General features: G+C 36.6%; 1 protein-coding gene across 4 annotated transcripts in view; it reads right to left on the reverse strand.

Moving 5' to 3' along the window:
* Grm5 (glutamate metabotropic receptor 5) overlaps positions 1 to 12,756 on the reverse strand; it is a 456,261-nt gene that overhangs the window by 158,382 nt on the left and 285,123 nt on the right. The window lies entirely within an intron of this gene.

The raw sequence follows: 12,756 nt of genomic DNA on the forward strand, positions 1-12,756 counted from the left end.
CTAGAATTATAGGTGGTTATGAGTTGCACGATTTGAATGCTAAGAACTTAACTTGGAATCTTCCCAAGAGCAGCAAGCATTCTTAACCACAGCGCCATTTCCATCTGCTTTTATTTTGTAGCATCACTTTTTTGGTTGGTTTGCTTGGTTTACCAGTTCTTTTAGCATGAATTTGAAGCCCAGAATTTTAAATCAATGCTGAAGAGATTCTATTCTTGGTACAAGTACAGACATGCTGATAAATTCTATGGAGACAACCAGCACAATTGCATTTGGTCCCCAAAGCAGTAGAGCACCTGCAGTTCACCTTCCATTTGTGTCCAGTGCGGTTCCCGAAATCAGAGGGAGTTTCCAGGTTTGCTGCAATCGAGATTCAACAAGAAGCCTTTGAATACTACCAGAAACCATAACAATAGTTTATTAAGCAAACAGAAAAGGGGTGAGTTCCAAGGATCTGTAATTTTTAAAATTGTTTCAAGGCAGAGGGGTGGGAGCTAATAGTAGCCAGTGAAGAGGGTCACTGGAATGGATAGATTCTTATTGTCCTTTGGGGTTTAACCTTCATTTAAGGAACTTTTACAGCATAAATGCTAAGATTAACAATGTTTCAAAGGCTCACAATTCACTTCCTCACCTATTTTGGTAATTGGATTTTGTGGTGAGAATGATGAAGTGTTTACTATGATGAGTGAGGTGGTACTACCCACAAATCCTAATAAGCTATAATCCTTCACCCTAGAGTCAGTACTCTTTTACAGCATAGTTTCTGTGATTCAACATCTCTGTTCTGACAGTTATTGCACTGTAATGTTATTTTCTTTGCCTCCAAATGGTGTGAACTCCAACCTTTGAAATCCTTGACAGTAAAGAATCTGTTCTTTACCTCAATATTCCCACACTCTTTCACAGTAAGTAGGGGAAGTCTCTGCCATTTAATTTATTACCCAATGCAAGGAATTTTCACAAGTGAAAAATATGCTTCTTATGATAATATTGGGGAAATATGTATGAGTGTAGATATGTAGTTTGTTATTTTTGAACAACATGAACCCTGAAGGTAATTGTTCCGTGTCATGATAATCAAATTTTCTATGAAAGACAATTGAATCTGATACACCTTTAAGAAAATCCCTGTGTTTTCTGAATCATGTTGTATAAATTCTGTAAGAGACAGTTGCTTGGAATTTAAGACATTGATCTTTCACTTGTAGTTTTGTTTAAATTATGAAATGGTAAGAGTATATAGAAATGAAGTCTCATTAAAGGAGATGGTATTTATATAATTATGACAAATCATTGGTGCAATTTGTAGAAAGTTCATGAAGCTGGTCAACTTTTAGCAAGGTACATTGCTAATTGATATTTTCTACACTTGGTTAGTATTTCTGTATATTTATCAATGAATGCATTTTATATTTTTTGCTTTTCTAATCCCTCCTAGTGAATGCCAGTAGGTAAGAGGACTCAGTGATGAATCCTGATTCAGTGATTCAGTATGGTTCAGTACTGATTTCTTAAGGTTCTTTTTCTTTAAGTGTATTTCCTCATCTGTGAATCGTTAGAATTAATTTCCTTGTGTGAGTTAATATCTACAAATAGCACAGTATTTGGTGACACAACATAGAAAACTCAGTATTAAACTTAACTGGAAACTCTAATGCTGCCTAGGTTTCATAAGGCTAGAAGCTGCTATTTAGGCTGCTGCTGCTGCAAAAAAGACATGGTCATATGGAGTGCTGGACATTATACTACATAATACCAACTTACCAGGAAGGATACATGCACAAGGGCAGTAATGAAACAATTGACTATGAGCAGTTACCAACTGGTTATATTTGAGGAATGACTCACACTTGGTACTATAGGGATGGTCAAAAACCATGACTAGTGAGATGATAGGCCCTTTGGGAGAACTGATTGATAAAGGTTTCCTGAAGGTTACATTGCCAAACTGCCTTTTGAATATTCATGTTTATATCTATAGATTTCTCATGACCTAATCTTGGTATGTGGAGCTTCTTGTTACAGTGTGAAGTGGTGAAAGCAATGATACATTACTATTCATAATCCTCAGAATAATCAACTGAGATCTAATGGGGAATGTTCCTGCATATGCTGTGAATATATGTTTCTCTTATTACGTTGGTAAATGAATGCTTATTGGTCAGTAGCCAGGCAGGAAGTAAAGGTAGGGCTATCAGACTAGGAATACTGGGAAGAGGAACAGAGAAAGAGCCAGGAGGGAGACACCATGTTACCCGTATTGCTCCAACTGGAGCATTACAGACAAGCCACAGCCTCGTGGAAATAAATAGTTTAATAGAAATGGATTAATAATTAAGAGAGAGCTAGCCAATAAGAAGCCTGAACCATCATCCAATGAGTTTATAATGAATATAAGCCTGTGAGTGTTTATTTGGGACGAAATGGCTGCAAGACTGGACAGGACAGAAATTCCACCTAAGAGAGCTAAGCTGTAGACAGACCACCTGTATCAAACCCTTTTGAAGCTAAGAGGATAAGATCCAGAGGATAAGGAGGACTGTTCTCAATGCTGACATTTAGACACAATATAGCTGTTGCACTAATGAACACATAGTAGCTCTGCACACCAACACAAGGCTTGCACAAATATCAAGTAACTTAAAGTTTGATCATGGATCAGAGAGGGTTTCCCAAAGCCCTACCTCTAGCTGAGGAGCTATTGGTATTCTGTGGATGCTGGGGAGGGATGTGACCAGTGATAAATTCCCTATAACCTGGTGAATTACCCCGAACTAATGCACATAGGGGCAGAAATAACTGAACTTATTGGGCCAAATTAAATAAATAGGTGGATATATTTAGAAGAAAAATATTTGCCAGCATGTAATTCAGTAGTGTTTGGTGGTTTTTTAATTATTGCTAGTAGGGATTTTTTATTGCTCCCAATCTCTTACAGACATCTCATTTTATAGAGGAAATGAGGAAAGACAAGTCGCACGTGCACGTCCACACGCACATGCGCGTGCACGCACAGACACACACAAAGTTTCTAAAACAGAAATGACTGACTGTCTTGAACTTACTAAGGATCACACTGCAGACTAATGTCATCATTTTGTTCACTAACCATAAGAGAAAACAAAACAAAATTTGTGAAGATTCCAGCATGATTTAGGTACATGGTAGTATCTGAGTTACAGAAAGACATGATAGCATAACTTTTTCATGGTGTCTACTGAAGAGAGGGGTAAAAAGGAGGCTATGATATCAAATTTCTTCACTTCCACCATGCACAGATTTCTTCTATTCTTATTTTCACAATTCGTTAAAAGTGTCTTACATTGGCTGTTACATGACACATTAGGAAAGTGGCATGTTCCATTTACTAGGTCAGCAGAAGAGAAAAGTCATCAGACAAACTTTGCAAAGGAAAATGTTTTTAGAGACCTAGAGGATCCAGTGGGTGGGGCAAAGAAGGAAGGAAGGAAATGTCACAGAAGCCAGTTACTTGTGAAGGTCACATTAGTAAGGGCAACAAGCTCATGTTGTACCCATTGTTTTGTACAGCAGCATGAAGGGAAATATAAGAAATGGATGGCTGATGGCAGGAAAAGGTTAATAATCTGGTCATACTTACTCAGAAAAACAGTCTAGAATTATTCATAAGCATCAAGAAATTCTTTCAAACAGGATTTTGACAAATGAATTTGTAACACTAATAGATTTCTCTAGGTCACTGTCACAGAAAAAAAAGAGAATAAAGTTGAGAAGCATAATGAGGAAGGGACTTCTGGGAAGTTCAATCAGAACACTCCTGCCAGGAATTAAGTAACCAAGGTGATGCCCTGGATAGGAGAACACTTGGTATCACCCTGAATGGTGAGAACAATAATCTGCACGCTCTTGGCTTGAAGCTGTCTCCTGAGTAGCTGGGCTATTTGCCTGAATTCAACTTAAGTCAACAGAGTCTACTTCCATTACCATTTCTGGGCAAGTCTGTGCTGTTGGCATCATCTCTATGTACCCCAGGGGCAAATTTAACTGGGTTTCAAATGTGTGAATGCCCCATTATATCTGAGTGTCTCAAAATGTCTTTCTTCACAAACACGCCCAGAACAAGTGGAATCTGTTCTCGTCAGGAAACAACTATGCTGCTGAAGTTGGCAGGCAGAGTTGGAAAGCAAGCAAGCTCTGCTCTGCTGCCCACCAAGCAGCTTCACCCAGTTTCCTCTAAATGCTCCTTCGGTTCTCCTTGGGGAGAAACGCTGGGTATTCACACTCACCATTCTATTTGTTTCAAATTAAACTTCCCCAAGAGTTGAATTACTGTAGTGAATGCTTCTCAGTATTGAACCACTTTGAATTCTAAGAGTTTTCAAGCAAGAATCCCTAAAGATGGGCACTGTTCTTCATCTGTTGGAAAGAAAAAATATTTATGAATTGCAGTCCAGAGAGCGTTGTCTTGTTTTGTGTCATGAAAGTCATAGGTACGAGTGACACAGTGGGAGCAAAATAGAAAAAGTCCCGAACAACACAAAATCGTGTTGGTTTTGTCAGCCCCTGTGAATATTTTTCTGAATTCCCATGATTCTTATGGGCATGACAGGAAGTGATTGGTAAGTAAAATGTAAGACTGTGACTATGCTATTGGGAGAACATGGATTCCAATAATTGTATTGAATTATTTCTCTCTTAATTACAAATTAAGTCATCCTTCATTCTCCACTGAAATTCTTCAAATTCAGTTTTTCTACTCTGAAAGAATAATTGTGGTTGACAATAAGATACACTAACATGTATTATTGCTTCATGAAAAATAACATTCTCAAAGATCAAAAGTGATGGAGAATTTTGAAGAAATGAGTTTTTTTATCCTATTTCCATTAATTTTTTAAAAAATATAACTGCAACTTAATATGATGACAGGTTTGCAGATGTGTGTGTGTGTGTGTGTGTGTGTGTGTGTGTGTGTGGTCTGTCTTTCGGTAATTATCTAGATGGAAGCATGCATGAAAAATGTAAAGAAGTTTCCGACAAATTCAGTGATATTACAGCATACATTTTACTTGACTTTTGTTTAAAGTAAGATATGTAAATCCTGTTTCATTCTTCTATATGAGGAAAAACAGTTTTAGTTTTTCTCTAGGTTACTTGTCAAAGAAGCTATCATTTCTCAAATGCATTTTTGATACTTTGTCAAACACTAGTTAGTTCTAGCTGGATTGGCTTATTTCTGCATCCTTTATTTTGGACCATTGGTTTACATGTCTCTTTCTGTGCCAGAACAATGATGTTTGTGTGACTATGGCTCTGTAACAGAATTTGGTATTAGGTACTGTGAATGCCTCCAGCATCACTCTTTCTTTTTTGGATTAACTTGGTTATTTGAAGTTATTTAAGCTTTCATTCAAATTTAAGGGTTGCTTTCCCTGTCTCATTGACTCTAGCCTGAATGGATATCATGAAGATAACAGCAAAAATGGTGAGTATATAGGCAAAGAAGAGCCCTTATACACTACTTTTGAGAATGTAAGTTTGTGTCCTGACTATATAAATTATTTTAGAGGGTTACAAAGAGCTAAAATAGATATACCATGTAGCTCAGCTAGAATATTCTTTGGTATTTACCAAGAGGACTCTAAGCCAACAACTACAGAGATAGTTGCACAACTTGGTATGTGTGTGTGTGTGTGTGTGTATTTATATCTGTATTCCTACTATTTAGGGGGTGCATATTTACCCTATTCTACTACAGAATCAGAAAACAACCTCAAGTGTCAGTTCTCACTTTCCATCCTGTCCTGAGACAGGATATCCCCCCCTTTTTTTCTGTTGCATATGCCAGGTTAGCTTGCTGACACACTTTAAACAATGCTCTTTTCTTTGCTTCTCATCTCTCAGTAGAAGTACTATGGGATTACAGGTGTTTGGATGACTACATCTGGATTTTTACATTGGTTCTAGGCATTTGAATTCAATCTGTGGAACTGGCATGGCAAATGCTTTACCCAGTGAGGCATCTCTCAGGTCTACTTTTATTGCTAGAACCAAGCACAATAGCTAAGAAATAGAATCAGCCTAGAAGTCTGCCAGTGGATGAATATACAATGTGTGGTTCATTTGCAAAATAGAATTGTATTCAGCTATAAAGAAAAATCAACAGGAAATCAACTCTGAGAGAGTGTCATCAGAACCATACTAGTGACAGAGAGCTACAGAAAATAAACACTATATTCTTAGATGTTTTAAAGAGAACAAGTAAGATTTAAAAGAGACCAAAGTTGCACACAACATCAGCAGAGAGAAGAGATGTGCTAGGAAAATGCTCTGCTCTAGGCACAGGACCAGAGCAGCAGGGAGATTTCATGTTACAAGAACTCCTGCTGAGGAAAGACACAGTTTTCAAAAGACTCCTGCTGAGGCGAAGCTGGGCAGTTCCAGGACTTCCATAAACTTCAGTATTGAGATATTCAGAACAAACGTTGTGGGAGAAAAAGCTGAAACATGGCACGAAGAATGCTTCTAGACTGTGAGATGGAAATTTGACAACACAACCATGTAAAGTATCTAGGGGTATAGAAATCTGAAAGCTAGTGTGGCCAGGGTGCACCACACACAGGTTCCAAACAGCATCCCCAACATCAGGAAGCATCCCACAGTGGTGAGACCATCTTCCATTAAGACTCATAGAAGACTTTCTAAGGTGGAGGCATTACCTGTCACACAACCCATGAAGGAACTGTTTCTGACAAGACCACAACCCATGAAGGAATTCTTTATGACATGACCACAAGCTGTGGACTACATACACATTCACAATTCAAGGCATGAAGGACTGTGCCGAGCTGTGAGCAGCACCCGTAAACCAATCTGTAAAGGACAACTTATTGATATTAGTATCTGTATCTATACCCTAGACCTTGCAAAGGGCTGTGCTTAGGCAATGTTAGCACCTTCAACCTAACAATGAAAGTTACAATGAGAAGTATAAAAAATAAATATGGCAGTGGACTGGCATCTTTATCAAACTTTGCAGAAGACAAGCCAAGTGTGTAACAGGTATCTTGGTATCCAAGAGTACTGACTCAAGGCTGAAGCAAGCAATTAAGTGGGATTTCATGCACACTTTATCCCTTTATCCCCTTCTTTCTCCTTCACACTATCCTTTTATGTAACACAGCATATTAGTATGATAGTTGTTTTCTCTCTCTCTCTCTCTCTCTCCCTCTCTCTCTCTGCCATGTCTCCCTATATCATGTTTCAGTCCTTTCCTATGTGATTTACTTTTTTGATATACTTTCCTTTAAAAAATGTAGGTTAGTCTGTATCAGATAAGGAGATGAATTATCACAAACCATAACCATTCAAATGCGGAAAAATGATACAGTGTTACTTATTGCTACAGTTTAGTACTTTCCACTAGCCTTCTTAGCCTTACCTTCAAGTTCATGTTTATTCTTTTGACTCAGTCACAAATGCACAGAAACATTTCCTTTCTGACATCTATTGAGATCTCTACAGACTTACTCTTAGTCAGATGGCAGCTGCTTGCAGAAGTCCTTCCTCCCACATTATCTCATCTCCTTGTGGATTTCTCTTTTTGTGTAGACACCAATTCCTAGCTCTTGCCAAAGACTTCTTGGCCATTCTTTGTAGGTCATATATATTCTTTTGGGTGACACAAAATGTATTTTCCACCAGGGACTCCACAGCTCCCACACTTGCCTATGATCCAGTGTGGGCAACAGAAACCAAAGAATGGAACACCTATACAACAATATATATATATATATATCAAATAATGCCTCAAATATCATAACTCCATGTGTCTAGATCTTCAGTCAAAAACACAATCATGGGCAACCGAGACAACCTCTTCCAGAGTCCCGTAACCCTATTGCAAATAGACCCCACAAATGAAATTTAGCTGGAAAACAAGATAAAGACTTCAAAGTAGCAGTTATGAATATGTCCCCAGACATTAAAATGATATGAATAAATGTTTAAGAATAGTATATAAACACAGTTGAATGAAATAATAAAAACTATCTAAACCATGAAAGTAGAAAACAGAATCACAAAACAAAACCCAAAATACATAGAACTGGAAATGAAAACTTTACAATGTCAAACGTAAACTGTAGAGGTTATAAGTTATAAGACATGTAAGGGAAATTTTCAGACTTTTAAAACAAGATAGATAAGATGACATCCCAGTCAAAGATCATGCTAAATCTAAAAAAGTCTAGGAAATTTGGGACAGTATGGGAAAATACATCCTATGAACAATAGTCATAGAGTAAGCAGAAGAAACCCAGACCTTCTAAGATCTATTATTTTAATCAAAAACAATAAAATAAAACTTCCCCAATCTAAAGAAGGAGGTGCCTCTCAAGGTATAATTAGCATACAGAAACATTATATGTACAGACAAAAGAAAGAATATTAAAAGCTTCAAGAGAAAAAGGCCAACTCACATATTAGTAAACTGATTAGAATAATGCTGACCCTCCAATAGAGACTTTGAAATTAGAAGGGACTAGACAGATGTGTTTCAAACTCAGAGACCACAGATGCTGGGCCAGCATAAAATATAACCAGCAAAACCATCAATAGCAATCAGCAGAGAAAGAAAAGCATTTCACAATAAAACCAAGTTTAAGCAATTTCTATCTACCAATACAGGCCTACAAAAGGCATTAGAAGGAAGACTTCAACCTGAAGGCATTAAGTACACCAAAGAAGAAACAAAGAATAAATAATCCCAGAGAGGTAAATCAAACTGAGGCAGAGGGCACAGCACAACAATAAAATAACAGGAGTCAATAAATATGTCTCATTGATAACACTCCATTCGTAGTCTCAATTCCCCTAGTTAAAAGATGCAGACTAACATATTGGTAGGAAATCTGTCCCTGTTTTAGATTAAGAAGCAGGGTTTATCTTTCCATTGAATTCAAAAAATACATCTTATTATCAAACATATATATGACCTCAGGGTAAAAGGAGAAAAAAAGGTATTCTAGGCAAATGCATCCAAGAAGCAAGCAGATGTAACTATTTTACTATCTTATGAAATAAATTTTAAGCCTAAGAAATCAGAAGAAATATGGAAGAACGCTAAATACTCATCCACACAAAAATTCACCAAAATTATATTACAATCCTAAACATTAATGTACCAAACACAGGGGCATCCAAGTTTATAAAAACAAACAAAAATCAATTACTATAACTAAAATGACACAATGACCTTCAAATAGTGGGTGACTTTAATACTCCACCTTCTCCAAAGGACAGGCCATCCAGACAAAAATGAAGCAGTAGTGCTGGAGTTAAATAACAGCACAGATCAAATGGACCTAGCAAACCTGTACAGAATACTCCACCTAAACTCTAAAGAATACACTTTATTCTCAGAGGTTCATGGAAATTTTTAGGAAGTTGTCCTAATAGGACACAAACAAGTCTCATTTGATATAAGAAAATTGAACTAGCACCCTACATCTTATCTGACCATCATGGATTAAATGTGATAATACTAACAACAGAGACAAAAGAAGGCTTACAACCTTAGGGAAATTGAGGAGCTCATTAGTGAGTTTTAAAAAGAAGTGGATTGGGACAGAAATTAAGAAAGAAATGCACAGTCAAGAATGAAATGAAAAACTGTTAAAAATTGAATTAAAATGGAAAAAACAACATACCCATACTATGGAACACAATGAAGGCTTATAAATGTCTAAATAAAAGGTGGAAAGAAAGATCTCATATTAGCAACTTATTGACACACCTGAAAGTTCTAGAACAAAAAGAAGAAACAACACTAAAAAAAGAACAGATGACGGTGATACAAAGAGAAATAAAAAAATTTGAGGTGATCCATGTGAAAAGAAAATCACGGAACATCTGAAGGCAACTGTCTACATCAAGTCAAGAGAAGATGCCTCCAATTAAACTAACAGCTGGAAACTTCGTCTTGGACAGTAGACTGAACTGCAAGCAACTTAATGTCTCTCTTATAGCCCTGACGAAGTAATGCAAGTGGGTAAACATTGCAAATTCCAGGGAAGCAGCTTTTGCAGCCTCTGGGACATTCTTGTGTCATATTTATATCACTCAGATGAAGATGAGACATGAGGGGTGAGGCAGGTCTCCTGGCACGTCTACATTTTCAAGATTTAGTGGCCAAAGTAACACCTATTTAAGGCTGTTACTAAACAGTAAGGCCTCATTTAAATTAGAAGCCACATCCTGAAATCTTCAGGAGATTAAAAAGTCTGTCTACTACTGGAGTCCATGGACTGGGAGAGTAAGAATCTAGAGAAACAGGTTACTTCACCTCTGGAAACCAAATGACTGTTATTGTGACTATCAGCTTAACTAAAAGGAAGGAGTTTCACAAAATGTAGTGTTCCTGGCTGATAATTTCTATTTCTGCCTGACATCCTTTTGTTTGTTTTTGATCTTCATTTCCCAATAAATCCTTTCTATTCTTGAAAAAAAAACAGATGACAAGAAATGATCAGACTTAGGGATGATTTTAATGTAATGAAAAAAACAGGCAAATAAAAACAATATAAAGAATGAAAGGAATTGGTTTTTTGAAGAAATTAGCAAGATTGACAAGCCATTTGCCAAATTAACTAAAAGATGGAGAGGAGATCTATGTTAATAAAAATAGAAATGAGATGGGGTACACTGAGAAAATTAAGAGAACCATAAGGACATACTTTAAAATGCTTACTTCACCAAACTGAAAGCCTAAGAGAAATGGATGAATTTCTTAACATAGACAAATCAAGATCAAATAATCAAATTAAGAAGGCCCATTTAACCTAGTGAAGTTGAAGCATTAATTAAAATTGTCCCACTCCCTCAAATCTCAGGGCCAGATGGATTTAGCACAGAATTTTTGCAGACTTTCAAAGAGGGATTAATGCCAATACTCCCCAAATTACTATGCAAAATCTTTTCTAATTCTTTGTGTGAATACAGTATTACCATGATACCAAAACCACAGAAAGGCCCAAGAGAAAAATAAAATAATAGATCAATATACCTTATGCACATAGATACATAAATCTCAATAAAATATTTACAAGTCAAATCTAAGAACATATGAAATAATTTTGTATCCATCTACTTTGCTGAAAGTGATTATCAGATGTAGAATTTTACTGGTGGAGTCTTTAGAGTCTCTTTTTCCCTTCTGATTTGTATCTCCTTGATCTCCTTTGGCTGTCTGATTGCATTAGCTACAGCATAAATTAGTATAATAAATAAATATGGAGAAAGTAGCCATTCTTGCTTTGTTCCTGATTTTTGCAGCAATGGTTTGAGTTTCTTCCTGTTTATATTGGTATTGGCTGTGAGCTTGCTTTGATTTACCTTTACTAAGTTGAGGTATAGTCCCAATAACCCTAGACTCTCTGGGACTTTTATTATGATGGGATGTTTGATTCTGTCAAAGGCCTTTTCTGCATCTAATGGGATGATCATGTGGTTTTATCTTTCAGTGTGTTTATGTACTGTACTAGAAGGTACTCTGAATGCTACTAAAAGAGAAAGATAACCATCAATATCAGCCAGCTACAAACCCTGGGACCTGTAACAGTGATTGATCTGTAAGACATTTTAGTGCAATAATAGCACTAAATTTACAGGAGTAATCACCCATTTTTTATTGAACTTGGGGCATACTCCATTAGATGGAACCCATACCTGATACTGCCAATGGCCAGGAACTTGAGACCAGGTATTTCATGAGTACTAGAGGAAGATCTGTGACTATATTCTGCTAAAGGAAAATAGGAATAAAATGACCCTTAATGATATCCTGCTAAGCCTATAGATTCCCTTGTTTAACCCACAGAAGAGAAGTTTCTTGTAGTAGATGGGAATTAAAAGAGAGACCTACAAATACATGAAATAAATAAAATAAAAGATTTGGAACTCTGTGCCATAAATGGGTTGTCTTCACTAAAACCCCCATTCCAGGCTCAGAGAGATATGTGATACAAGAAGGAGGAAGATGATAAGAGCCAGACTGATGGATGACTCCAAAGAATAGAATCTTCCAGGTACAACAGGAATGATACACCTATAAACTCACAAATACTGACAGCATGCAGAAACCTGCAAAAGGTCAAGCCAGCCTGGGTCCCAGCACTGAGAGGAGGAAGTGGACATGTCCCACGCCAACCAAGAAGCTACCTGCAAAGGCAAAATCAATTTCTCCAATGGAATCTCACTGGGTATACCAACCATACTTTAGGAGAGAGAGAAAGAGACATAAATTTGGATGGATAGGGAAGTAGGAAGACCTTAAGGGGCTATGGACAGGGAAATGATCAAAATGCATTTTGTGAAAATAATTTTTAATAAAAAGATCAATACTTTATATAAACTTTAATAATATTGAAATAAACAGTGTTAGGATGACTGAAAAGTAATAGAAAATTTAAGGTGAAATAAGACATGAATATAATAAAGACATGGATATCATTTAGTGACTTATAAACCCAATATATTTATCCCAATCCTGGAGGTAGAAGATAGGACACTGAGATTAGGTTAACACAGAAAACTGAAGGAAATGATCAAAGGGATTATTTAAAAAGATGAATTCAAAGCAACAGTGAAATTAATAAGAATTGAAATATTTAAATTGCAATTACCATCCTTAAAGCAAAGGAGTAAGTGCATGGAACAGTGACTTCATAGATATCCAACTACAGATATTATATGAAAAGTGTTGCTGGAGGCTTA

The sequence above is a fragment of the Mesocricetus auratus genome, unplaced genomic scaffold (assembly GCF_017639785.1).
Source record: "Mesocricetus auratus isolate SY011 unplaced genomic scaffold, BCM_Maur_2.0 Super-Scaffold_4256, whole genome shotgun sequence".
NCBI classification, from domain to species: domain Eukaryota; kingdom Metazoa; phylum Chordata; class Mammalia; order Rodentia; family Cricetidae; genus Mesocricetus; species Mesocricetus auratus.